The 27,555-nt window shown below is 36.8% G+C and overlaps 1 pseudogene across 1 annotated transcript; it reads left to right on the top strand.

The window, feature by feature from the left end:
• Positions 1-571: 571 nt before the first annotated feature.
• Positions 572-27,555, top strand: LOC306666923 (eukaryotic translation initiation factor 2 subunit 2-like; annotated as a pseudogene). The gene is made up of 3 exons: positions 572-728; positions 1,200-1,204; positions 26,309-27,555. The product of its transcript is annotated as a eukaryotic translation initiation factor 2 subunit 2-like (transcript).

Genomic DNA, 27,555 nt, shown 5'->3' with positions numbered 1-27,555 from the left:
CAGCCTGCCCACCTCAAAATGTACCTAATTATAATCTGTTAGAATTTAAATCTAATTAATTTGAATCTATTAAAATGCAAATTCCTATATCCCACCCCAGAACTACTAAGAATTTATGAATGTACATTTAACTAATTCACTAGATGATTCTAAAGGGATGGAACTGTGAGGAGCCTTCTATTCTAGGGTAATTACTCCATGAAAAAGGGGCTTTTCCCATCCAGTTCCTGAGGCATCTAAAAATATATCAGCCAAACTAGTTGCATATGTGCAGTAGCTTTATAGTAATCCAGGGTCAGGCCACTGCAAATTTCCTGAGGGTTGGCATGAGACCCCTGTCGTGAGCAGTGAGTAAGAGAGGAATCAAGTTTGGCTCCAACAAGTGGATTTTTTTCATGCAGTGCACACTCAACATTCTTAATAATAGCAAGTCACAAATACATTGAAGATTCACTCCCTTGTTCATCTAGAGTCCAGTCCTCATGGACTTAATGCAACATCTCTTAGCCAAGAAGTCAGTCAGCAAGATGGAGGGGATTCTTCTCAGCCATAACCTCTCTCAGCTCCTCGGATGTCTTTGGATGTTCTTGGGTGTTCGATAAGCCGGAGGCTGGGTAGCAGTCATCGCCATGGGAAAGGTGGTCAGTCATCTGGCCTTGGTGACAACGGTCAATCAACAATCAGTGATGGAATGAACAGCAGCGGGGGCAGTCAAGAGACAGAGCGACGTGGAGTCCTCTGATCACCATGCGGCTGACAGTTTGCTCCAAAAGTCCAGAGGGTTAAGTATTGATTTTCGGCCCAGTCATGCTCTGGTCTTCATTGATAAAGACCAAAACACAACTATACTAGGAGCCACCACTCAAATCATAGATAAGGTTTCATATCAGCATTGTTCAGGAGTATCATCCTGCCACACAGCAAGTTTGTAACCAGGTGCCTTTATTTTAGTTTTACAAGTCCAGGTGAATACCAAATACAGCTTATTATTACTACATAACACACAACTACAGCAATTCCTATTATTTCCTTGTCTCATTACAAACCCCAATCTCAACCTAATGAACCCAGAATAGTTCTGTTCCCTGAGTGCTCAAGCCTCACAGAAGTCACATATATTTTTCATGCCATGTTCTAGGATATTTACAGACCAGGAGGATCTGTCTTCAGACCTCACTCCAGTTTTCTTCCTTTCACAGGACAGGTAAATGCCATTATCGCTCCTCTGGAGTGCCTTCGCCACCTGCTTTGCTATTTGGTGACTCTATTTTGCTATTTGGTGGCTCTGGAAAGGGACCTCTGAAGTGAGTCACGGGGGGAATTTTGCAGCATCTCTGACCAGTGCTGCTCAAAACTGGGCACCCATAATTCCGCCAATTCCCATCAATCAATCAATGGCAGACATGACAAAAAAAACTAGCCTTGCAAGTTTAAAGTTCAAACACAGCTACAGAGGGACAAGGTCCAGCTGATTCCCTGGTTCTTTTTTAAGAAAGAAGAGCTCTGAGATAAATACAGAAAATCATTCTCTTACTATTTTAAAATATCTAACCTTTAACTTTGTTTAACTTCAGTAATTGCCTGAGTTGAGACTGCTTTTAAAACCAGGTTCAAGTTGAATACTAAGTTCCCCACTTGTTTTTATTCAGTATAGATTTCCTTCTCCAATGTCTCAAAAGAGCAGTCATTTTGATTCAGACACACTTATTTCACATCAAGCATTTTAACACAAAAAAGTCCCCATGCTAACACTGGTATAAAATGAAAATATTTGAATTTGTGAATTTCCAAAGTATTTGTCAGTTTCTTGATACTTCTAGCAAAAAACACCTCTACCAAGTAAATTCAGAACATACTTTGTACAGAGATCTTCCCCTGTGCAGTGCCATGCATGGATGGCAGACATACAGCAATAAAAGAATCAAAAATTTGGAGGTGAAAATGACCAGAATTTATCTATTCTACTATCCTCATGTTGAACTTAAAGAAAGCACATTCTGTAGGGTGTACTCAAAGTTTCCTTCCAGTCCTGAAATTGTGATTTGCCTAATATGGCAGAAGCTGTTGATGCCCTGCCTTAACCTTTCACCAGTCAGGGTTCCCATCCATGCCTATGACTTCCTACAGCAAGCACCTGTGCACCACTCCTGTCTCTGTCCGTGGTCACACACTGGGTTTATGCACCCATAGGAGGGAGTTCATAGGGAGCTAATGCCCCCAGACCAGCTTTCAGCCAATGACACAAGGAAGTTACATTATTAACCAGTTTCTCACTCTCGAGTGGGACAATTCTGAGGTGTGCTTTACACCTTCTCCCAGAGCAAGTAACCTGCCCACTAGCACACCACATGGTGGTTTTCCTGTCTCTCACTCCCTTACCAGTGCCCTGAATGTTTAACCCCACAGACACTCAAATTCTAATCTGAGAGCATTTGGGGGGAGCACACCTTAATATAAAAGGTCGAATAATGATACAACATATTAAAATCTCTGGGACACTATGAAAGCGGTACTAAAGGAAAATTCATTGCATGGAGCGCATTCCAGAAAAGAATGAAAAGTCAGCAATTAAATGACCTAACATTACAGCTCAAAGCCCTAGAAAAAGAAGAACAGAATAACAGCAAAAGTAGTAGAAGACAGGAAATACTTAAAATCAGAGGTGAAATCAATGAAATTGAAACAAAAGAAACTATTCAAAAAATTGACATAACAAAAAGTTGGTTCTTTGAGAAAGTAAACAAAATAGATAAACCCTTAGCTACACTAACAAAGAGAAGGAGAGAGAAGACTCAAATTAATAAAATACATGATACAAAAGGAAATATCACAACAGACACCACTGAGATACAGAACATAATGAGAAGCTACTTTGAAAATCTGTATTCCAACAAAATAGAAAGTACCGAAGACATTGACAAATTTCTAGAGACATATGCTCCTCCCAAACTGAACCAGGAGGACATACACGATTTAAACAGATCAATATCAAGCAATGAAATAGAAGAAGCCATTAAAAATCTACCACCCAAGAAAAGCCCAGGACCAGACGGATTCTCAGCCGAGTTCTACAAGACCTTCAAAGGAAAACTCATTCCAATACTTCTCAAAGTATTCCAGGAAATAGAAAAGGAGGGTACCCTACCGAACTCATTCTATGAAGGTATATCACCCTCATACCCAAACCAGGAAAAGACACATCAAGGAAAGAAAAGTTTAGACCAATATCCTTGATGAATATAGATGCTAAGATCCTTAACAAAATATTGGCAAACCGTATCCAAAAACATATTAAGAAAATTGTGCACCACAATCAAGTGGGGTTCATTCCTGGAATGCAAGGATGGTTTAACATTTGTAAATCAATCAACGTAATCCATCATGTCAACAGACTTAAGGATAAGAATCATATGGTTATTTCAATTGATGCAGAACAAGCATTTGACAATATACAACACCCCTTCATGCTGAAAACACTAGAAAAAATAGGGATAGTAGGAACATACCTCAACATTGTAAAGGCTATTTATGCTAAGCCCATGGCCAACATCATTCTGAATGGAAAAAAACTGAAACCAGTCCCTTTTAAAACGGGAACAAGACAGGGATGTCCTCTTTCACCACTTCTATTCAACATTGTCCTCGAAACTCTAGCCAGAGCAATTAGGCAGACTAAAGAAATTAAAGGGATACGAATAGGAAAAGAGGAACTTAAACTGTCACTATTTGTGGATGACATGATTCTATATTTAGAGAATCCAAAAACCTCCTCCAGAAAACTTGTAGACCTCATCGATGAATTCAGCAAAATAGCAGGCTATAAAATCAACACGCATAAATCTACAGCATTTTTATACACAAGCAATGAAACAGCTGAAAGGGAAATGAGGAAAACAACTCCATTTGCAATAGCCTCAAAAAAAAATAAAATACTTGGGTATCAATCTAACCAAAGAGGTAAAAGATCTCTACAATGAAAACTACAAAACACTGAAGAAATAAATTAAGGAAGACCTTAGAAGATGGAAAGATCTCCCATGTTCTTGGATAGGCAGAATTAATATTGTCAAAATGGCCATACTACCAAAAGTGCTATACAGATTCAATGCTATTCCAATTAAAATCCCAATGATGTACCTCACAGAAATAGAGCAAGCAATTATGAAATTCATCTGGAAGAATAAGAAACCCAGAATAGCTAAAGCTATCCTTAGCAGGAAGAGTGAAACAGGGGGTATCGCAATACCAGAACTTCAACTATACTACAAAGCAATAGTAACAAAAACAGCATGGTATTGGCACCAAAATAGACAGGTAGATCAATGGTACAGAATAGAGGACATGGACACAAACCCAAATAAATACAATTTTCTAATACTAGACAAAGGTGCCAAAAAATATGCAATGGAGAAAAGATAGCCTCTTCAACTAATGGTGCTGGGAAAACTGGAAATCCATATGCAACAGAATGAAACTAAACCCCTATCTCTCACCCTGTACAAAACTCAACTCACAATGGATCAAGGACCTTGAAATCAGACCAGAGACCCCTGCATCTTATAGAAGAAAAAGTAGGTCCACATCTTCACCTTGTTGGCTTAGGATCAGACTTCCTCAACAGGACTCCCATAGCATAAGAAATAAAAGCAAGAATCAATAACTGGGATAGATTCAAACTAAACAGCTTTCTCTCAACAAGGAAAACTATCAGCAATGCGAAGAAAGAGCCTACAGAGTGGGAGAATATCTTTGCCTCTCATACTTCAGATAGAGCACTAATTTCCAGAATATATGAAGAACTCAAAAAACTCTACACCAAGAATACAAATAACCCAATCAACAAATGAGCTAAGGAAATGAACAGACACTTCACAGAAGAAGATGTACAAGCAATCAACAGATATATGAAAAAATGTTCAACATCTTTAGTAATAAGAGAAATGCAAATCAAAACTACACTAAGATTCCATCTCGCCCCAATTAGAATGGCGATTATCAAGAACACAAGCAACAAGAGGTGTTGGCGAGGATCTGGGGGAAAAGGTACACTCATACATTGCTGGTGGGACTGCAAATTAGTGCAGCCACTCTGGAAAGCAGTGTGGAGATTCCTTAGAAAACTTGGAATGGACCTACCATTTGACCCAGCTATCCCACTCCTCGGTCTATACCCAAAGGATTTAAAATCAGCATACTACAGAGATACAGCCACATCAATGTTCATAGCTGCTCAATTCACAATAGCCAGACTATGGAACTAACCTAGATGCCCTTCAATTGATGAATGGATAAAGAAACTGTGGTATATATATACAATGGAATATTACTCAGCTATAAAGAATAATAAAATTATGGCATTTGCAGGCAAATGGATGAAATTGGAGAATATCATGTTAAGTGAGATAAGCCAATCTCAAAAATTCAAAAGAGGAATGATCTCACTGATAAGTGGATGATGACACTTAATGGGGGTTGGGAGTGGGACAAGAATGGAGGAAGGAGGGACTGTATAGAGGGAAAAGAGAGGTGGGAGGGGTGGGAGGAAGGAAAAAAATAATGGAATGAATCAAACATCATTACTCTATGTAAATTTATGAATATGCAAATGGTATGCTGTTACTCCATGTACAAACAGAAACAACATGTATCCCATTTGTTTACAATAAAAATAAATTTTAAAAAATAAAAATAAAATAAATAAAAGGTCCTCCAGCTCTGGCAGAAGGGGAAGCCCAAGTCATTTTGATTTTTTTTTTTTTTTAAGAAAAATGCATTATATCATGTCACGGGAATCCAGAAGAAATTTATTTCTCCTTCTTAGTGTGAAATATGGTCATTCCATTCTTAACAAGTGCCAAGGTTTTAGAATCTTTTTCTCAATTCATACCAGGAAGTTATTCAGAATTGAATATCAGTGAGTCTCAATCCTGATTTAATAAGCAATTCTGAAGCAAAAAAAAAGAGCAACCATATTTGTTCAGAAGCCAAAAGTAGCACTTGGCATACTGCCCTATGAAAGCAAAGCATAACAATTCTATAGATGTCTTCAGAATTAATATTTGATCCAAATAAGCCAGGATTCTCTATTTGGGTCACTATGTTTCAGGTTTTTTCTGACTAAGACACCTTTTGACCTGTATTTCATTAAATCTGTATTATATTAACCCTAGAAACACTTACTTTAAAGCTTTGCTTTTATCATTTCTTTTTACTAAGCTGGCACCTGATATCACTTTAGTCTTTGTAACTATACACAATTTTTATTAAATAAATTTTGCCTATTAGTTATAGGTTTTCATATCAAAGGCTTTTTCTCTTCCATTGTTATATCGATGGATGTACAGAGACATGAAAAGATGACTTTAAATTTGAGCCTCCACTCCACTGAATTTGAGGTCACTCAAAATTTAATTAAGAATGAAAAATAGAGTAATATGGTATATCAGTACATTTGTTTTCATTGCTGCAACAACATTGACAGGGAAGGAGGGATATATTTTCTAGAACAAATCAAGATGCTAACATTTGGCACTCAAAGTTATGAATGAAAACAAGCTACTGAGCCTTGATTCCAGATTCTGTTGTCTAGAGAAAATTTTGGTTATTTAGTCTCATTCTTAGGTAGAAGCAAGTTTACCCCTAATCCAATGAAGTTTAAATTCCATGGCCCTATATATGTATGGACCCCTTTCAGATCTGTAAGAGGATCTTTTGCATAATCTTACATTGTCCCTATAGGGTTTTGTAAAATTTAGAGAAGTACAATTATTAAAACTATATTTTGTTGAAGCTTATCTTCACTCTGACCTTAAAGAGGGTCTTCAAATTTTTATAAACTTCAGTTCCAAAATAATCTGAATCCACTCTTCTGCTGCATTATATGTATTTCTCAGCTGAATACTCAACCCTACGACTCACAAACCTCCAAAATGTCCTCTCTTCCAGGAGAGCCTTTTTAGTCCAACATTAGCTCAAGCCCCACAGTACCTCTCCAACAACTTCACTAATCCGTGACTTCCAAAAATATTTCACAATTACTCTAAACTTTTGTGAGTCACTTAGGAAGCTTTAGTGCATCAATGAGCAGTTAACATCTATGAATTTATGAATTCCTACAGAGATCTGAGGTTTAAACCAATTAGTAGTAACCAGGACTCTTTACAATGGACTTTCATACAGAACACGGATATGCTGATGTTTTAAATTAAAAACATACTCTCCTACAGAGAATGTCCACCCAACATTCTCCTTCTTTTAGCCCATGTGTGCTACAAGAGTGATTATGGGACTCACAGAAACTCTGAATCCAAAAGGAAATATTGATTGATAAGAAACCATAACTCTGAATTCCTGTGTGTGTGGTCTCCTGATGTAGCTCTTTTTATGTTTGATTTTCTCATTTGCTTATCTTACAAGCCTCCATAGTTTGTTCTTCATTCTTCACTCCCAGTTGCAAGCCAAAATAATAGATAAAAAAATGAACCCTTTGACTGAGTGCCAAAAAAAAAAAATAGGAGGTATCATTTTTGCAAGTTAAAGCTTAGACACGTAGAGGAGACGGTAACTCTCTCCTCTTCAACTCTTTAAGTTATTGACTAATGTTGCCAAGTTTTCCTGCACTGATTTCATTCAGAGTAATAATAGTTAACATTTACTGAGCTCAGACTATATGCCATGCATGATATTAAGCATGCAACATACATTATCTCATTTAATCAAATCAATAGCCATAAAAGTTAGGTACTGTTTAATGTCCCATTGTATAGGTAAGGAAACAGAAGCACAAGTTAAGCAATTTACCCAGAATTTCTTTTTGTTTGACCACCTTCTTTCTTCCCTAATGAATTAGTTGTTTGTTTTGTTTTGTTTTGTTTTGTTGCTATGACCAAAATATATGACATAAACAACAAAAAAAGAGGAAAACTTTATTTTGGTTCATAATTTCAGTCCATGGCCACCTGGCTCCATTGCTTTGGGCCTGTGGTGAAGTAGAACATGACAGAGGAGTGTGGCAGAGGAAAGTTGCTCAGTTCATGGCAGCCAGGAAGCAGAGAAAGAGAGAATGAAAAACAGGTCTGGGACAAGATATAGTCCCCAAGGACATGCCCTCAGTGACTTACTTTTTTCAACTGTGACTCAACTGCCTAGATTTTCTATCTCTTCCCAATAGTCCTTTCAGATTATTAATCCATCAAATGGATTAATTCACAGATGAGGTTACAGCCTTCATGATCCAGTTACTTCCCCAAACCCTCACCTCTGGACATTTCTGCACTGGGGACCAAGTCTTCAACATATGAGCTTTGGGGTACAATCCAGATCCAAACCATCACACTTAGGATGCCCAGACCCAGCCTATCCAAGCACAGGAGACACATGTTACCCAGGCTGACCTGTAAGAGAATCCAATCCCCCTGCCATGATGATGGGTTCAGCAATGGGCATTGTATTAGCTTTCTATTTCTTCTACTACCACAAATGTAGAACTTAAAAAAAAATAACCATTTATCAGCTCACAATTATGTTGGTCAGAAGTCCAGATGCTGCATTGCTACATTCTCTGCTCAGAAGGCTATAGCCAAGACCTGGACAAGCTGAGTTCTCACCTGGAAGTTCTAGGGGTGAAGTATACTACCAAGTTCATCCTCAGCAATATTCAATTCCTTGCTGTTGTGGGACTGATGTCCCCTTTTCCTTGCTATCAGTCAGGGGTTGATTACAGATTCCCTGCCTACATTCTCTGCCACAAGGTCCCCTTCATCTTCAATCCTGCAATAATGTCTTGCATTCCTCTCATACTTCAAATCTCTAACATCCCTACCTCTGACTTCTAGATTCAGATTTAAAGGGGTTATGTGATAGGTTCAGGCCCATCCAGACAATTTTTCTAAAGATCAACTGATTCAGAACTTTAATTAAATCTGCACAATCCTCTTCAGCAACATCTAGATCCATGCTTGATAAAATAATTGGGGAAACAGTTTGTGTACACCAGGGGCTGGAGGATTTTCAGACCTATCCTAGAATTCTGCATACCATGGTACATAAGCCAAACTAGAATAGTCAGAATCCTCTGTACCAAGACACCTTCTCTCTTCTCTGGCCTCATTCATCATATGCACAACACATAATAGAGCTGTGAGATTGAAAAGACATACTGCAAGAGAAGCCAAACAAGAAAAGAGAAAAGTTGAAAGAAAGTTTGGCAATAACATTATCTGGTCTCTTGATCCAGTGGCTCAAGTTGGCATTGTCATTCGCACCCAAAACTTTATGATCAACACAGTCAAATCTTTCATACTCCAAAGCCCAAGCTTATAACTACCATGAAATTTGTCATTATCTTTGACTAGATTTTTGTATTCTAAGTGTAATTTTATGAATTTTTTGTTATTTATTTTTTTAAAAAAGGCCAGAATTGTCAATCTTCATTTTTTCTCCTTTTTATTTTTTAATATTATGGTAATTGGAGGAAAATATCTTAAAAGTCAGTGGAGGGCTGAAGTTGTGGCTCAGTGGTAGAGCACTTGCCTAGCATACATGAGGCCTTGGGTTTAATTATCAGCACCACATATAAATAAATAAAATAAAATTCCATTGACAACTAAAAAAATTTTTTTTAAAGTCAATGGAAGAAAATTGGGGAAAGCTAATTGAGAGAACACAGAAAATCTATATTATTTCTACAATTTCTATTGAGTCAAATTATTTCAAAGGTTGTATTTTAAAAGTCAATTGATAAATACTGATTTTGACATAAAATTGAGTACATATAGCTTTTCTATATCTTTATAAAACATTTTCTGTTTTCAGGTAAAATATATAAGGTTAAGAAGAGGAGATGGCAACTCCCTCATCTCCAATTCTTGAAGTTATTGACTAATGTTGCCAAGGTTACCTGCACTGATTTCATTCATGATAATAATAGTTAACATTTACTAAGCTCAGACCATATGTGATGCACAATACTCATACTCGTTATCTCATTTAACCAAACCAATACCCATAAAAGGTACAAGTTATTTTGCCTATGGTTCTCCATAGTTAAAAGTATTTTAACTTTTTAGTATTGACTTTTCAAAAGTGCACCATGATTCATATTAATACATTTGTTATTATTCATATAACAAACTATTGTTGGAAAACAACAATCAGTTTCTTTTTCCTGTAATCTTCTCTCCTTTAATTCAGCCTATAACACTAATTAGAGAGATACTTAAATCCTAGACCTCAGTACCTCAAAATGTGGCTGTATTTGAAGACTGGGAATTTAAAGAGGTAATTTAGGTTAAATAAGGTCTTTAAAATGGGTCCCAGCAGCTCAGGAGGCTGAGGCAGGAGGATCACAAGTTCAACTTAGCAAGGCCCTAAGCAACCAAGTCTCTAAATAAAATACAAAAAAAAAAAAAAAAGAGCTGGGGATGTGGTTCATGGTTAAGTACCCCTGAGTTGAGTTCAATCCCTAGTACCGCCCCCCCGAAAAAATGGGTCCTAACCCAGTACAACTCATATCGTTATGAGGACTATAAGAAAATGTCTGTTATTTAAGTCACTCAGTCTGTGGTACAATTTTAAGGCCACCCTCACAAATTCATACAGATTAATATGATGCCAAATAAGGTGTTTAGTTCCAGGTTTAAGGAAAGGTCTACGGCATGGAATTAGGTATAGCCTTATGTGGTAAGCTCTGATTCAACAAAAAATTTAACACCTTCCTGCCAATCTGACAATGAATGGCAAACAGTTTTTCCAACCCAACTTTCAATGAGGTGCCTGGAGAGGTTCATAGTTGGAGGAAAGTTAGGACTGCCTGTTGGGCTGTACAGGGGACAGTTAAAATGGTGCCCAAAGATGTACTGCTTGAACTACTTGCAACATAATCCAACATACCTGGGACCATTGATAAGTTCCCTGTGAGGGGAATTGTTTTCCTTTAGTCTTCCATAATAAACCCAAAGGCACTTCTATGAAAAGTAGATGCAGTAGAAAAGGGGACACTGGCAGAACTTGAAGAATGTTGTTCTTCTTCAGCAAGGGTCTTTGCCTCAGAGATTCTGCTTTAAATGTTATACAATGTAACCCAGGTGTCTGGATTGTTTGAAAGAACCAGGTATTCCAAAGTGTACCCATAATTGAAACCCTCCAATCTATATCAGTGTTTTTATAATATGAGTAAGCATATATAAAACCTGGGGATTTTGTAAAAATGCAGATTCTGATTCAGAGATCTGAAATGGGGTCTGAGAATTTACATTAAAAATAAAAATCAAGGGATGCCAGGGTTTCTAATCAGTGAACAGTACCTGGAGCAGCGAAGTTTGGTAGACAGCAATCTGTAACTGTGGCATTTATTTAAACAGAAGAACCAAAGGAGCAATTTGCATATAAGGAAAGTAGCACCTGTAGAAAACATTAGCAATGCTTCTTCAGCTTTGGCTAATGGGTCATCTTACAGAGGGAAATCAGTGAGTGGGACCCTGTCTTCCTAGCTTTGTTTCTATAAACTTGTCATGCAACTACAACATTGTTGATCTGTTGTGATCTCAGCCAATCGTGGTTGAAAGGGGGAGAGAGCAGCTTCCTTTATGAGTAGAGAGAGTCTGGAGCCAAAAAGATATATTCAACTTTTTTTTTGTATTGCACCAACCAGCCTGTGACAAGCTGTAAACAACAGGGAAACTCATCTGGCACACTTTTCCCACAGCCATTTCTCAAATGTCATAATACCATGAATAAGAGGCCCTTGGGAAAGCACAATGCATTATGCATTCCTTACTATTGGATTTCTGTTTGTTCCAATACTTCTCAAGAGTCTCAGCATTTATCTGTAAAACAATATTGTTTTAATATTAATATCATTAAGCTTTTCAGGGAATTCTTATTTGCTACACAAAACAAATATATTTTGGTAAAATAAAACAAGAATCACATTCAGAATTTCAATTCTTCATAAATGTTTATACCTCTGAAAACCAGAACTGACATGATTTTGACAGTTTTAACATGATGAAAGCTTTTTTTATGTCTGATTTTTTCACATTAAAGTAGAAATATATGGTTACTATTTTAATCTCCAGACGAGCAAGTAAACTGTATAAATGAAAGAATTCAAATGTGACATGGGAGGCTGCTAGTACTGCAGCTGTCAAATTTTTTGTCATGGAGCCCATTTCCATCCTTAAAAATGCTTGAGGATTCATTTTGCTTTTGTTCATTTGGGTCATTTCTGCTAAATGTTAATTTTTGGAAATTAAAACAGAAAATTTAAAAGTTTTTTATTCATTTATTTTAAAATAACAATAATAAACCCATTGTATGTTATCCTTAAAAAACCTATTCTAGGAAAAGTCACTATATATTCCAAAATTTTTAAAAATTTAGTAACAAGGGTAGCATTTTAAAGTGTTTTTTTCCAAATCTCTTTTGAGTCTGTCTTATGGCAGACAACTAGACTCCCATATCTGTTTCATTCAATCCAATGTGATATACTATATTAACTGCACATGTAAAGAAAACCTGGCATCTCAGATCTCTGATCTGCAAAAGGAAGTGTATTGTAACATTCTTTTCAGAAAACTGTGAAATCCTTGTTTGATATTACACCAACATTCAACAGGTATTCCTTTCTGAAAGGTTAGCAGCAATATGGAATCAAAACCCATGTCAATGAACTTCATCCTCGGCTGCATTAAAATCCACTGATCTATTTTGTTCTTTAAGGGGATCTTTTGCCTATTCATATATTTGTGACATTTAGAACAATACTGACTTTCCAAGCTATGAAGATCTTCCAAATATTGGTGAATTTCATTATACAATATAAAAAAAATCCCACATTTCTAACATTTCCACCAATCTCATCAGAATAGTCTTAAAGTATTGGAAAGCTTTCAAGCTCAAAGTAGCAGATACCAAAATTTAAACTGATATTGAAACAAATGCCATCAGTTGTTTTCCTTGCAGTGACAAGACCAATCTGCATTCATTTTTTAAATAGCAGCCAAATATTCACTTTTGTTAGTCACTCTTTCAACTGAAAATAAGTTTCAGGAAAAACGTGTGTAGCTCTGTTAGAACCCAAACAGCTCCACAAATGTTTTTCTTCAAGGTAATCACTATACATACAGAAGTATTTTATATGTACTTCCCATTTAGTCACATACAATATTAAAAAGATGTGGCTCAATAATCAAGGTTTAATAATATTTAAAGACTTTTATTATACCATTGAGCACCCTACTAAGTAAAACTGGCACTTTTTCCCCTTGGAAGTGTGTAACAATGAAGAAGACAATAAAAACTAGCACAGTTTGGCACCAACAATTTTACCCAACTTGGATTTTGTGCCATCGTCATTTGAACACAGAAGTAATTTACATATTCCTTTTCCTAAAACTAGTACTTCCTTCTGCAGTAGTGTTCTACAGGAAAAAAAAAATTGGGAAAAGAAAGCTGTATTAGAAGAAGGATCCAAGATGGCGGTCTAGAGGGAGGCTGCATTCCTTTTTGCTCCGCAACGATGGATTCAAGCAGAGGATATCTGTTTCTCGCTTCAGCAGATTGACCGCAGACCGCCAGTGGAGAACCAGCTGCCTGCTGCTGCCTGGAAGTTCACTGTTACAGTACCTGAAGGCTTGATTACACGTGGCTGCCGCCATTTTGAGACAACAGCCATGCCCTGTAGGACACCTGACCGGACTGACTGAGTCCCGTCTTCCAGGATCCCTCAGCCCAACCGATCACTCCCTGCCTCTGGGGCCCTCACATCAACTGACTGCTCCCTGCCACCAAGACCCCCAGACCAAATGACTGTGCCCTATCACCGGGAACCCAGACCAACTGATTGCACCCGGCCTCCTGGATCCCACAACCACACCAAACACACCCGACCTCCAGGACCACTGCTGGAACAACTGCATCCTGTCTCCAGGACCTCCAGCTGACCACGTCCACCCGTGAGCTGCAGCTCCCCATTTGCCAACACATTTGGAAGCCAGAGCAACCATCTTGGATAATCCTGGAAGCCGTAGCTCCGATCTTCGGGTGGGGCAAATCCCATCCGATATGCCTGCTGGAGGCTTGAAGCTCATTGTCAGGTACCTCTCATACATCAGGCTACTGAACACTGGGAGGTTTCATTAGTATATGACTATTATACAGTAGATTTTCTTTTTTTCTCCTTTTTTAAAAAAAAATTTAAGTTTTTATTTCTTTACGTTTCTTGCTTTCTTTTCCTTCTGTTTACCTGTTCCCTCAGAGTCGCTTTCTCCCTTATTTACATGATGTTATTGTCCCCATAGGGGCTATTTGGTCTAGGATTGCATAGTGTCTGATTTGGGCACTGCTAATATTGATCTCCCCTTAAAGAAAGGGTTTTGCAAACCTATAGGGCCACTATAAGCCTATAGGGGGAAATCTGCAATACCCCAGATCTGCAGCGGTAGAGGGGAAGATAAATGAACAACATGAAAAAACAAGGGAAGAAAATGATCCAAACAAATCTAGATTCTATAGTAATAGAATCCAATGACAGTATGTTAGAAGAAATGTCAGAAAAGGACTTCAGATTATACATGATTAAGATGATTCACGAAGCAAAGGATGAGATAAGAGAGCAAATGCAGGCAATGAATGATAATACCAATAAGCTGAAAGAGCACCTGCAGGAAGCAAAAGATCATTTCAACAAAGAGATAGAGATTCTCAAAAAAAACCTAACGGAAATCCTTGAAATGAAGGAGACAATAAACCAAATAAAAAACTCAATGGAAAGCATCACCAACAGACTAGACGACTTGGAAGACAGAACCTCAGACAATGAAGACAAAATATTTAATCTTGAAAACAAAGTCGCCCAAACAGAGAAGATGGTAAGAAAACATGAACAGAATCTCCAAGAACTATGGGACATCATGAAAAGACCAAATTTAAGAATTATTGGGATTGAGGAAGGCACAGAGATACAAACCAGAGGAATGAACAACCTATTCAATGAAATAATATCAGAAAATTTCCCAAACCTGAAGAATGAAATGGAAAATCAAATACAAGAGGCTTAAAGAATACCAAATGCACAGAATCACAACAGATCCACACGAAGGCACATTATAATGAAAATGCCTAAGATTCAAAATAAAGATAGAATTTTGAAGGCCGCGAGAGAAAAGCATCAGATTACATATAGGGGGAGACCAATACGGATAGCAGCAGACTTCTCAACCCAGACTCTAAAAGCTAGAAGGGCCTGGAACAACATATTTCAAGCTCTGAAAGAACATGGTTGCCAACCAAGAATCCTATACCCAGCAAAACTAACCTTCAGATTTGAAGATGAAATAAAATCCTTCCATGATAAACAAAAGTTAAAAGAATTTACAAATAGAAAGCCTGCACTACAGAATGTTCTCAACAAAATATTCCATGAGGAGGAAATGAAAAACAACAATGTAGGTCAGCAAAGGGAGGAACTACCTTAGAGAAAAACCACTCAAAGGAGAAACCAAGCCAATTTAAAAAACAAAAATAAGCCAAATGAATGGGAACACAAATCATTTCTCAATAATAACCCTGAACGTTAATGGCCTAAACTCATCAATCAAAAGACACAGACTGGCAGAATGGATTAAAAAGAAAGACCCAACAATATGCTGCCTGCAAGAGACTCATCTCATAGAAAAATTCATCCACAGACTAAAGGTGAAAGGATGGGAAAAAACCTACCACGCACATGGACTCAGTAAAAAAGCGGGGGTTTCCATTCTTATATCAGATAAAGTGGACTTCAAGAAAAAGTTAGTCAGAAGGGATAAAGAAGGACATTTCATACTGCTTAAGAGACCATAAATCAGGAAGACATAACGATAGTAAATATTTATGCCCCAAAAAATGGTGCATCCCTGTACATCAAACAAATTCTTCTCAATTTCAAGAATCACATAGACCACAACACAATAATTCTGGGCGACTTTAATGCACTGCTCTCACCACTAGATAGATCTTCCAAACAAAATCCAACCAAAGAAACCATAGAACTCAATAACACAATCAATAACCTAGAATTAATAGACATATATAGAATATTCCATCCATCAACGAGCGGATACACTTTCTTCTCAGCAGCACATGGAACTTTCTCGAAAATAGACCATATGTTATGCCACAAAGCAGCCCTTAGGAAATGCAAAAAAATAGAGATACTGCCTTGTGTTCTATCAGATCATAATGGACTAAGAGTAGAAAAAGGAAATTACTCCAACACTTGGAGACTAAATAATATGCTATTGTATGAAACATGGATAACAAAAAACATCAGGGAGGAGATTAAAAAATTTTTAGAGGTCAATGAGAATGATGATACAACATATCAAAATCTCTGGGACACTATGAAAGTGGTACTAAAGGAAAATTCATTGCATGGAGCGCATTCCAGAAAAGAATGAAAAGTCAACAATTAAATGACCTAACATTACAGCTCAAAGCCCTAGGAAAAGAAGAACAGAATAACAGCAAAAGTAGTAGAAGACAGGAAATAATTGAAATCAGAGCTGAAATCAATGAAATTGAAACAAAAGAAACTATTCAAAAAATTGACATAACAAAAAGTTGGTTCTTTGAGAAAGTAAACAAAATAGATAAACCCTTAGCCACACTAAAAAAAGAGGAGAAAGAAGACTCAAATTAATAAAATACATGATGCAAAAGGAAATATCACAACACACACCACTGAGATACAGAACATAATGAGAAGCTACTTTGAAAATCTGTACTCCAACAAAATAGAAAGTACCGAAGACATTGACAAATTTCTAGAGACATGTGCTCCTTCCAAACTGAACCAAGAGGACATACATGATTTAAACAGATCAATATCAAGCAATGAAATAGAAGAAGCCATTAAAAATCTACCATCCAAGAAAAGCCCAGGACCAGACAGATTCTCAGCCGAGTTCTACAAGACCTTCAAAGAAAAACTCATTCCAATACTTCTCAAAGTATTCCAGGAAATAGAAAAGGAAGGTACCCTACCAAACTCATTCTATGAAGCTATATCACCCTCATACCCAAACCAGGAAAAGACACATCAAGGAAAGAAAATTTTAGATCAATATCCTTGATGAATATAGATGCTAAGATCCTTAACAAAATATTGGCAAACCGTACCCAAAAACATATTAAGAAAATTGTGCACCACAATCAAGTGGGGTTCATTCCTGGAATGCAAGGATGGTTTAACATCTGTAAATCAATCAATGTAATCCATCATGTCAATAGACTTAAGGATAAGAATCATATGGTTATTTCAATTGATGCAGAACAAGCATTTGACAATATACAACACCCCTTCATGCTGAAAACACTAGAAAAAATAGGGATAGTAGGAACACACCTCAACATTGTAAAGGCTATTTATGCTAAGCCCATGGTCAACATCATTCTGAATGGAGAAAAACTGTCCCTTTAAAAATGGGAACAAGACAGGGATGTCCTCTTTCACCACTTCTATTCAACATTGTCCTCGAAACTCTAGCCAGAGCAATTAGGCAGACTAAAGAAATTAAAGGGATACGAATAGGAAAAGAGGAACTTAAACTGTCACTATTTGTGGATGACATGATTCTATATTTAGAGGATCCAAAAACCTCCTCCAGAAAACTTGTAGACCTCATCAATGAATTCAGCAAAATAGCAGGCTATAAAATCAACACGCATAAATCTACAGCATTTTTATACACAAGCAATGAAACAGCTGAAAGGGAAATGAGGAAAACAACTCCATTTGCAATAGCCTCAAAAAAAAATAAAATACTTGGGTATCAATCTAACCAAAGAGGTAAAAGATCTCTACAATGAAAACTACAAGACACCAAAGAAATAAATTAAGGAAGACCTTAGAAGATGGAAAGATCTCCCATGTTCTTGGATAGGCAGAATTAATATTGTCAAAATGGCCATACTACCAAAAGTGCTATACAGATTCAATGCTATTCCAATTAAAATCCCAATGACGTACCTCACAGAAATAGAGCAAGCAATCATGAAATTCATCTGGAAGAATAAGAAACCCAGAATAGCTAAAGCTATCCTTAGCAGGAAGAGTGAAACAGGGGGTATCGCAATACCAGAACTTCAACTATACTACAAAGCAATAGTAACAAAAACAGCATGGTATTGGCACCAAAACAGACAGGTAGATCAATGGTACAGAATAGAGGACATGGACACAAACCCAAATAAATACAATTTTCTAATACTAGACAAAGGTGCCAAAAATATGCAATGGAGAAAAGATAGCCTCTTCAACAAATGGTGCTGGGAAAACTGGAAATCCATATGCAACAGAATGAAATTAAACCCCTATCTCTCACCCTGCACAAAACTCAACTCACAATGGATCAAGGACCTTGAAATCAGACCAGAGACCCTGCATCTTATAGAAGAAAAAGTAAGTCCAAATCTTCACCTTGTTGGCTTAGGATCAGACTTCCTCAACAGGACTCCCATAGCATAAGAAATAAAAGCAAGAATCAATAACTGGGATAGATTCAAACTAAATAGCTTTCTCTCAGCAACAGAAACTATCAGCAATGCGAAGAGAGAGCCTACAGAGTGGGAGAATATCTTTGCCTCTCATACTTCAGATAGAGCACTAATTTCCAGAATATATAAAGAACTCAAAAAACTCTACACCAAGAATGCAAATAACCCAATCAACAAATGGGCTAAGGAAATGAACAGACACTTCACAGAAGAAGATGTACAAGCAATCAACAGATATATGAAAAAATGTTCAACATCTTTAGTAATAAGAGAAATGCAAATCAAAACTACACTAAGATTCCATCTCACCCCAATTAGAATGGCAATTATCAAGAACACAAGCAACAAGAGGTGTTGGAGAGGATGTGGGGAAAAAGGTACACTCATACATTGCTGGTGGGACTGCAAATTAGTGCAGCCACTCTGGAAAGCAGTGTGGAGATTCCTTAGAAAACTTGGAATGAACCTACCATTTGACCCAGCTTATCCCACTCCTCGGCCTATACCCAAAGGATTTAAAATCAGCACACTACAGAGATACAGCCACATCAATGTTCATAGCGGCTCAATTCACAATAGCCAGACTATGGAACCAACCAAGATGCCCTTCAATTGATGAATGGATAAAGAAACTGTGATATATATATATATATATATATATATATATATATATATATAATGGAATATTACTCAGCTATAAAGAATAATAAAATTATGGCATTTGCAGGCAAATGGATGAAATTGGAGAATATCATGTTAAGTGAGATAAGCCAATCTCAAAAATCCAAAAGAGGAATGATCTCACTGATAAGCGGATGATGACACTTGATGGGGGGTGTGAGTGGGACAAGAATGGAGGAAGGAGGGACTGTATAGAGGGAAAAGAGAGGTGGGAGGGGTGGGAGGAAGGAAAAAAATAATGGAATGAATCAAACATCATTATGTAAATTTATGAATATGCAAATGGTATGCTGTTACTCCATGTACAAACAGAAACAACATGTATCCCATTTGTTTACAATAAAAATAAATTAAAAAAAAAAAAGAAAGCTGTATTAAATACCCTCGTTAGTCCTTTCTACTTCAAGGTTGTTGTTCAACCCAGGACTGCAAGCACCCCACATATACTGTTTGTTCAGCCCAAAGAAAAAACTTGGAGGATTCAAGGGATTGTTTTGGACACTGTTTTTACTCTCTCCTCAGTGGCAGTGGGCCAGGATACAACAGAGTACTGCACTGCACCTCAAGCAGGGGAAATATATAGGATAGGTTGCAAGTCCATTGTGCTAGTGGATTTATTCAGAACTTTTATGATTATATTCCTTTACCACAGGGCCATTCTGTTTAGATCCTCTCCTAAAGTTTGGCAATAAGGAAAGTGACAACCTTCCCCTCTCCAGTTTCTTCTTTACCACATTCTTTCAGAGACCCTCTTTTCTTACTATAAGCTTTCTTAGGCACTGATTAGTGTTTAACCCAAGAATCCTGTAAAAAAAGGAGTTTATGGTAGCATCTATCGGCCACATGGTCTATTCGAATTGATACACATGGTGGTAGAGAAATTTTATCAATTTTCATTAGGCATTGATTCCTAACTTATAATTTGTTGATTAAATTTTGACTTATATCTGGAGTACTAAACACAGTGACTGAACAGAGTACACAATATGAAAATGTTTTTCCTTTGTATCTTATCACTCTTAAAATAGGATTTGAGTTACTATTTTTTGTGTGTTTTTTACAAACACACATACAATATGACAAATGCATTTTTTAAATGTGATCAAAGAGAAGAGGAAGATGGCATAAGTAAATTAGAGAGTGAGTCCTGATCTCACAACACAGATATGAGGCAGTGAAGAAAAAGCAGAATTGAGAGGTGGGTGACAAAGTAAATGCCTTAAGACTCAATATTAAAAAGTCTGAGACCTGAACACACTGGAAAATAGGTTACCACAGTAGAAAACAAACTCAGAATTCCCTCACCCCAAAACCTGACCCTAGGGTTGAAAAAGGGGGTGATCAGAAATTCTCTTAAGCTCACCCACTTAAGAACAGTTGGAGACATAGACAATATTTCAGGCGTGAAGGTAACAGAAGGGTCCCTAAAACAGCCCAAACACCTTAAAATCAAGTTGTGAAAAGAAAACTGAGCCAGAGATCTAAAATTATCCTGTAAAGCCTGTGGCTAACCAGTCACACACCTAAATCAGCACTCTGTCTTCCCACACCCAGCTGCAAATTCAGAGGGAAGTCCACTGCAGTGGGGCCTCTTAAGAATTTGGCCATAAAACACTTATAGAAATACCACTAACTAGCCAATAATCAGTGAAGGCCCCTCTCTCTCCCCCTCAACAGGAACAAGGGGAACCAATGGGTTCATCCATAGACAGCTAGCTCCATTCCTTGGGGCTTGAGGTGAGGCAGAACATCATGGCAGAAGAGTGTGGTGAAGTGAAACAGTTCACATGATGATCAGAAAACAGAGAGAGACTCCACTTGCTACATACAGAATATATACCCCAAAGGCACTCCCTGCATTCTAACCTCCACCAGCCACATCCTACCTGCCATTAGTTACCACTCAGTTAATTCCAATGAGGGGATTAATTCACTTTTTGAGTTGAAGCTCTCAAAACCCAATCATTTCACCTCTGAATGTTCTTGCACTGTCTCACACATGAGCTTTTGGGGGACACCTAATACCCAAACCATAACACTAGTACAGAAGGCATATAAGACTTCAAATACACAAAATCACAACAGATCCACTCCAAGGCACATTATTACAAAAATGCTTACCCTACAGAATAAGGATAGAATTTTAAAAGCTACAAGAGAGAAACAACTGGTCACATTTAGAGGTAAACCAATCCAGATTTCAACTGATTTATCAACCCAGACCCTAAAAGCCAGGAAGACTTGGAATAATATATATCATGCTCTGAAAGAAAACAGATGCCAACCAAGGATAATCAATTTCAATTTAAACATTAAAAATAAGTCAAAATAGTGGGAAATAAAACAAAAATCATCTCTCGAAAATAACATTGAATGTAAATGGTCTAAACTCTTCAATTGAAGACACAGATTGGCAGATTGGATTAAAAAACCAGACCCAACAATATGCTGTCTGCAAGAGACTCACCTCACAGGCAAAGACATCCACAGACTGAAGGTGAAAGGATGGGAAAAAACATAACATTCACATGGGTCTCATGAACAAGCAGAGGTTTCTATTCTCATATCAGATAAAGTGAACTTTAAGCCAAGATTAATCAGAAGGGATAAAGAAGGTCATTTCATCATACTGCTTAAAGGAAATCATCAACATGACATAATGACCATACATATCTATGCCTGAAATAATGGAGCATCTGTGTACATCAAACAAACTCTTCTCAATATTAAGAATCAAATAGGTCACAATACAATAGTATTGGCTGACTTTACCACTCTTCTCTCATCACTGGTGACTTCATCCAAACAAAAACTAAGTAAAAATTCTACAGAACTAAAATACACAATTAATAATATGGACCTAATAAACATCTATAGACTATTTCATCCATCAAAAACTGTATTTGCTTTATTCACAGCAGCACATGAAACATTTTCTAAAATAGACAATAGCCTAGGCCATAAGCAACTCTTAGAAAATACAAAAAAAAAAAATAGATAAAACCTTACATTCTATCAGAACATAATAGAATAAAATTAAAAATCAATAATAGGGTAAAAAACAGAAACCACTCTAACACCTGGAGATTAAATATTATACTTACGAATGATGATTGCATAGAAGAAGAAATCATGGGAGAAATTTTTTAAATTCTTAGATGTAGATAAGAATAGTGAAAAATCTCAGGGGCAGTATGAAGGCAGTTCTAAGAGGAAAGTTTATAGCATTGAGCTCATACATTAAAAGAACAGAAAGATATCAAATAAATAACCTAACATTACATCTAAAGGCCCTAGGAAAAAAAGAACAAACCAACACCAAACTCAGGAGAAGACAGGAAATTATTAAAATTAGAGCCAAAATTAACAAAATTGAGATTTTTAAAAATATAAAAAATCAATGAAACAAGGAGTTGGTTGTTTGAAAGGATAAACACAATTGATAAATCTTTAACTAAACTAACCAACAGAAAAAGGGGAAAAAACTCAAATTATCAAAATCCAAGATGAAAAAGGAACTGTCACCACAGACACTACTGAAATTCAGAAGATCATATGAAACTATCTTGAAAATTTAAGAGATCTTGAAGATATTGACAAATTTCTAGAGACCTATGACCTACCCATATTGAACCAGGAAGATATAGAATACTTAAACAGATCAATTTCAAGTAAAAAAAAAAAAATTGAAGCAGCTATTAAAAGCCTTCCAACAAAGAAAAGCCCAGGACTAGATGAATTCTCAGTCAAGTTCTACCAGACCTTTAAAGAAGAACCAATACCAATTCCCCTCAAATTTTATCCATAAAATAGGAGAGAAGAAACACTGCCAAACTCATTCTATGAAAACAGTATCGCCCTGATACCAAAACCAGACAAAGATACATCAAAGAAAGAAAACTTCAGACCTTGATGAATTATCAATAAAATTCTTAATAAAATATTGGCAAACCATGTACAAAAACAAATTAAAAAGATAGTGTACTATGATCAAGTGGGATTCATCCCGGGTATGCAAGTTTGGTTCAACATTTGGAAATCAATAAATGTAATTCACCACATAGACTTAAAGACAAGATCACATGATCATCTCAATAGTTGCAGAAAAAGTATTTGACAAAATATAGCACCCATTCATCTTGAAAACACTAGAAAAACTTGAAATAGAAGGAACTTACCTCAACATTATAAAGATTATATAAAACAAACCGAAGGCCAACATTATTCTGAATGGAGAAAAACTGAAAGCGTTTTCTCTAAAAACAGTAAAAAGACAAGGATACCCACTTTCACCACTTATTCAACATAGTCCCTGAAACTCCAGCCAGAGCAATTAGAGAACAGGAGGAAATTAAAGGGCTACAAATAGAAAAAGAAGAACTCAAATTATCTGTTTGCCAATGACACAATCCTATACTTAGAAGACTCAAAAAACTCTACCAGAAGACTTCTGCAGCTCATAAATGAATTCAGCAAATTGGCAGGATACAAGATCAACACTCATAAATCAATCTCATTCCTATACTCCAGAGATCAACCAGCTGAAAGAGAAATTTGGAAAACTATCCCATTCACAATAGCCTTAAAAAAATAAATTATTTGAGAATCAAACAAAAGAGGCAAATGACCTCTACAATATAGAACACTAAAAAAAGAAAATGAAGAAGACCTTAGAAGATAGAAAAAATTTGCATGTTCTTGGATAAGCAGAATTAATATTATCAAAATGGCCACACTACAAAAAATGCTATGCAGATTCAAGACAATTCCCATCAAAATTCCAATGACATTCTTCACAGAACTAGAAAAATCAGTTATAAAATTCATTTGAAAAAATGACTCAGAAGAGCAAAGCAATCCTTGGCAAGAAAAATGAAGAAAGAGGCATCACAATATCAGATGTCAAATTACACTACAGATCTATAGTAACAAAAATAGCATGGTATTGGCACCAAAAGAGACATGAAGACCAATGGAATAGAATAGAAGACACAGAGACAAATCCACATAAACACAGTTATCTCATACAAGACAAAGATGCCAAAAATATATGTTGGAAAACAGCCTTTTCAACAAATAGTGCTGGAAAAACTGGAAATCCATATGTAATAAATTGAAATTTAACCCCTATCTCTCACCCTACACAAAAATCAACTCAAAGTGAATCAAAGACCTGGCATTATACCAGAAACCCTGCAAGTGCTAGAAGAAAATGTGGCTCCAACACTCCAACATGTCAGTTCAGGAACTGACTTTCTTAACAAGACTCCTAAATCAAAAGAAGTAAAATCAAAAATCAATAAATGAGATGTCATCAAATTACACATTTCTTCACAGCAAAGGAAACAATCAAGAGCATGAAGAGAGAGCCAATAGAATAGGAGAAAAATTTTGCCACCCATTCATTGGACAGGGCATTAATATCCAAGATGTACAAAGAACTTAACACCAAAAAAACGTAAAACCCAATCAATAAAAGGGCAAAGGAACTAAAAAGACACTTCTCAAAAGAAGAAATATGAAAACTCAACAAATACATGAAAAAAATATTCAACATCTCTAGCATTTAGATAAATGAAATCAAAACTACACTGAGATTTCACCTCACTCCAGTCAGAATGGCAATTATCAAGAATACAAGAATAACAATAAATGTTGGTGAGGATGTGGGGAAAGGGGTACATTCATACATTTCTGGCAGGACTACAAATTAGTGCAACCACTCTGGAAAACAGTATGAAAATTCCTCAAAAAAACTATACCATATGACCCAGTTATCCCACTCCTCAGTTTATACCCAAAGGACTTAAAATCAGCATACTACAGTGACACAGCCACTTCAATGTTTATGGCAGCTCAAGTCACAATAACTAAACTGTGGAAGCAAACTAGATGCCCTTCAACAGATAAATGGATAAAGAAAATGTGGTACATATACACCATGGAGAATTATTCAGCCATAAAGAAGAATGACTTTATAGCATTTGCTGGTAAATGAAGGAAAATGGAGACTATCATGCTAAGTGAAATAAGTCAGTCTCCAAAAGCCAAGGGTCAAATGTTTTCTCTAATATGCAGAAGCTAATCCAAAATAAGGGTTTAGAAACCTGTGTGCAGATTTCTAATTGCTTGTTGTTGTTGTTGTTGTTTTGTTTTGTTTTTGTTTTTTTGCATTTGGAGAGAGTTTTGCAAATTTGAAACCTTTTATTCTGAGCATCTTGGTAGTTTCTGGTGGCTCTAAGTGAGAGAGGGAAGAAGGGAAGGTAACAGGGGGCTCCTTCTCTTCAGAGCATGAAGTTTCTCCTGCTGTCTCCTCTCTAGTGATCTCCCAGCTGCCAGACCTAAAGGTTTCTCCTACAGTCATCCTCTTTGATTAGTCTTACATCCCCTTGACCTGTATGTTTTAGGTGAATTTTAACAAACTGCACTTATTTAGATATGTTTTCATCCTATTTTGTTTTAATTGTTATTTTTATTCTAATAAATGACATTGTCCCTCCTTAAGGAAGAAAGTGGGCTTGAATTGGACACAAAACTCCCTGATATCCAAAGAAACATGAGATCTAATTGGCTAGAAAAGCCACATTATTATGACTTAGATCTTAATAGAAATTGAGTAGAAAAAACTTTAGGGTCATATAAAGTGGTCTCCACCCACACTGAGAGTTGAGATAGCCTAGAACTATCAGAGGTTAAGTTTGTTCTAACTTATAACTGTAAAATATTATTTCTCATCAATTGTGTTATTTCATTCATATTTTTTATGACGTCTACTTCTGATTGTATCTCTGAGGGGCTACAGCAGTGCCTTCTCACAGACACAGTGAGACTCCCTAAGTCTCCTAGGAAGTTATCTGTCTCATGTATTGAACAAGCTAAAATCCCCTGAGATTATTCACTATGAAATCTTCAGTTACAACAGCAGCATATCCCAATCTTTCTAGAAGGATTAATGCTTAAGGAAGTTTTGGTGTGTTTATTCATTTATCCAAAAATATTATTGAACATTACCTCTCCAAATAAGTCAGTCTATACATTACCTGCAGCCGAAGCCAGGGGTTGACCCGTCTGACTTCTCGTTCGTGCCGAGCTCACTCGAACCGCAGCCATTTCTGGGGACGAGATGATTTTTGATCCTACAATGAGCAAGAAGAAAAAGAAGAAGAAGAAGCCCTTTATGTTAGATGAGGAAGGGGATGCCCAGACAGAAGAAACTCAGCCCTCTGAAACAGAAGAAGTGGAACCGGAACCAACTGAGGATAAAGATGTGGAAGCTGATGAAGAAGACGTAGGAAAAAAGATGCTTCTGATAATCTAGATGACTTGAACTTCTTTAATCAAAAGAAAAAGAAGAAAAAAACAAAAATGATATTGATATTGATGAAGCTGAAGAAGGTATAAAGGATCTTAAGGTTGAAAGAGCCAGCTGAGCCAGAGGATGATCTTGATATTATGCTTGGCAATAAAAAGAAGAAAAAGAAGAATGTCAAGTTCCCAGATGAGGATGAAATACTAGAGAAAGATGAAGCTTTAGAAGATGAAGATAGCAAAAAAGATGATGGAATCTCATTCACTAACCAGACAGGTCCTGCTTGGGCAGGCTCAGAAGGAGACTACACCTATGAGGAGCTACTGAATCAAGTGTTCAACATCATGAGGGAAAAGAATCTAGATATGGTTGCTGGAGGGAAAAGAAAATTTGTTATGAGACCTCCACAGGTTGTCCGAGTAGGAACCAAGAAAACTTCTTTTGTCAACTTTACAGATGTCTGTAAACTATTACATCGTCAGCCCAAACATCTCCTTGCATTTTTATTGGCAGAATTGGGTACAAGTGGTTCTATAGATGGTAATAAGCAACTTGTAATCAAAGGAAGATTCCAACAGAAACAAATAGAAAATGTCTTGAGAAGATATATCAAGGAATATGTCACTTGCCACACATGCCGATCACTGGACACAGTCTTGCAGAAGGACACCCGACTCTATTTCTTACAGTGTGAAACTTGTCATTCTCGATGCTCTGTTGCCTGTATCAAAACCGGCTTCCAGGCTGTCACTGGCAAGCGAGCACAGCTCCATGCCAAAGCTAACTAATTTGCTAATCACCACTGATTTTGCAAAGTGTGTTGTGGAGATTTGGCTGGACAGGTTTACCATCAGAGTGGATATACCATTGTATTAAAAACAAGATAGAAAAGCTGCCAAGTTCTTTGGTGAGTGGTTGGTATCTGAAATCCTTGCAGGATGCCGATGCTCAAGCTGTTGACATTCTCATTGCCTACTTTAACAACTGTCAGAAAAACATGATGGGGTAAGGAGGAGCTTTTTTAAAAT

This window comes from Sciurus vulgaris (genome assembly GCF_902686455.1).
Source record: "Sciurus vulgaris genome assembly, chromosome: 7".
In the NCBI taxonomy this organism is placed as follows: domain Eukaryota; kingdom Metazoa; phylum Chordata; class Mammalia; order Rodentia; family Sciuridae; genus Sciurus; species Sciurus vulgaris.
Note: the sequence above shows the minus strand (reverse complement) of the source record. Positions and strands in the feature narration are given on the sequence as shown.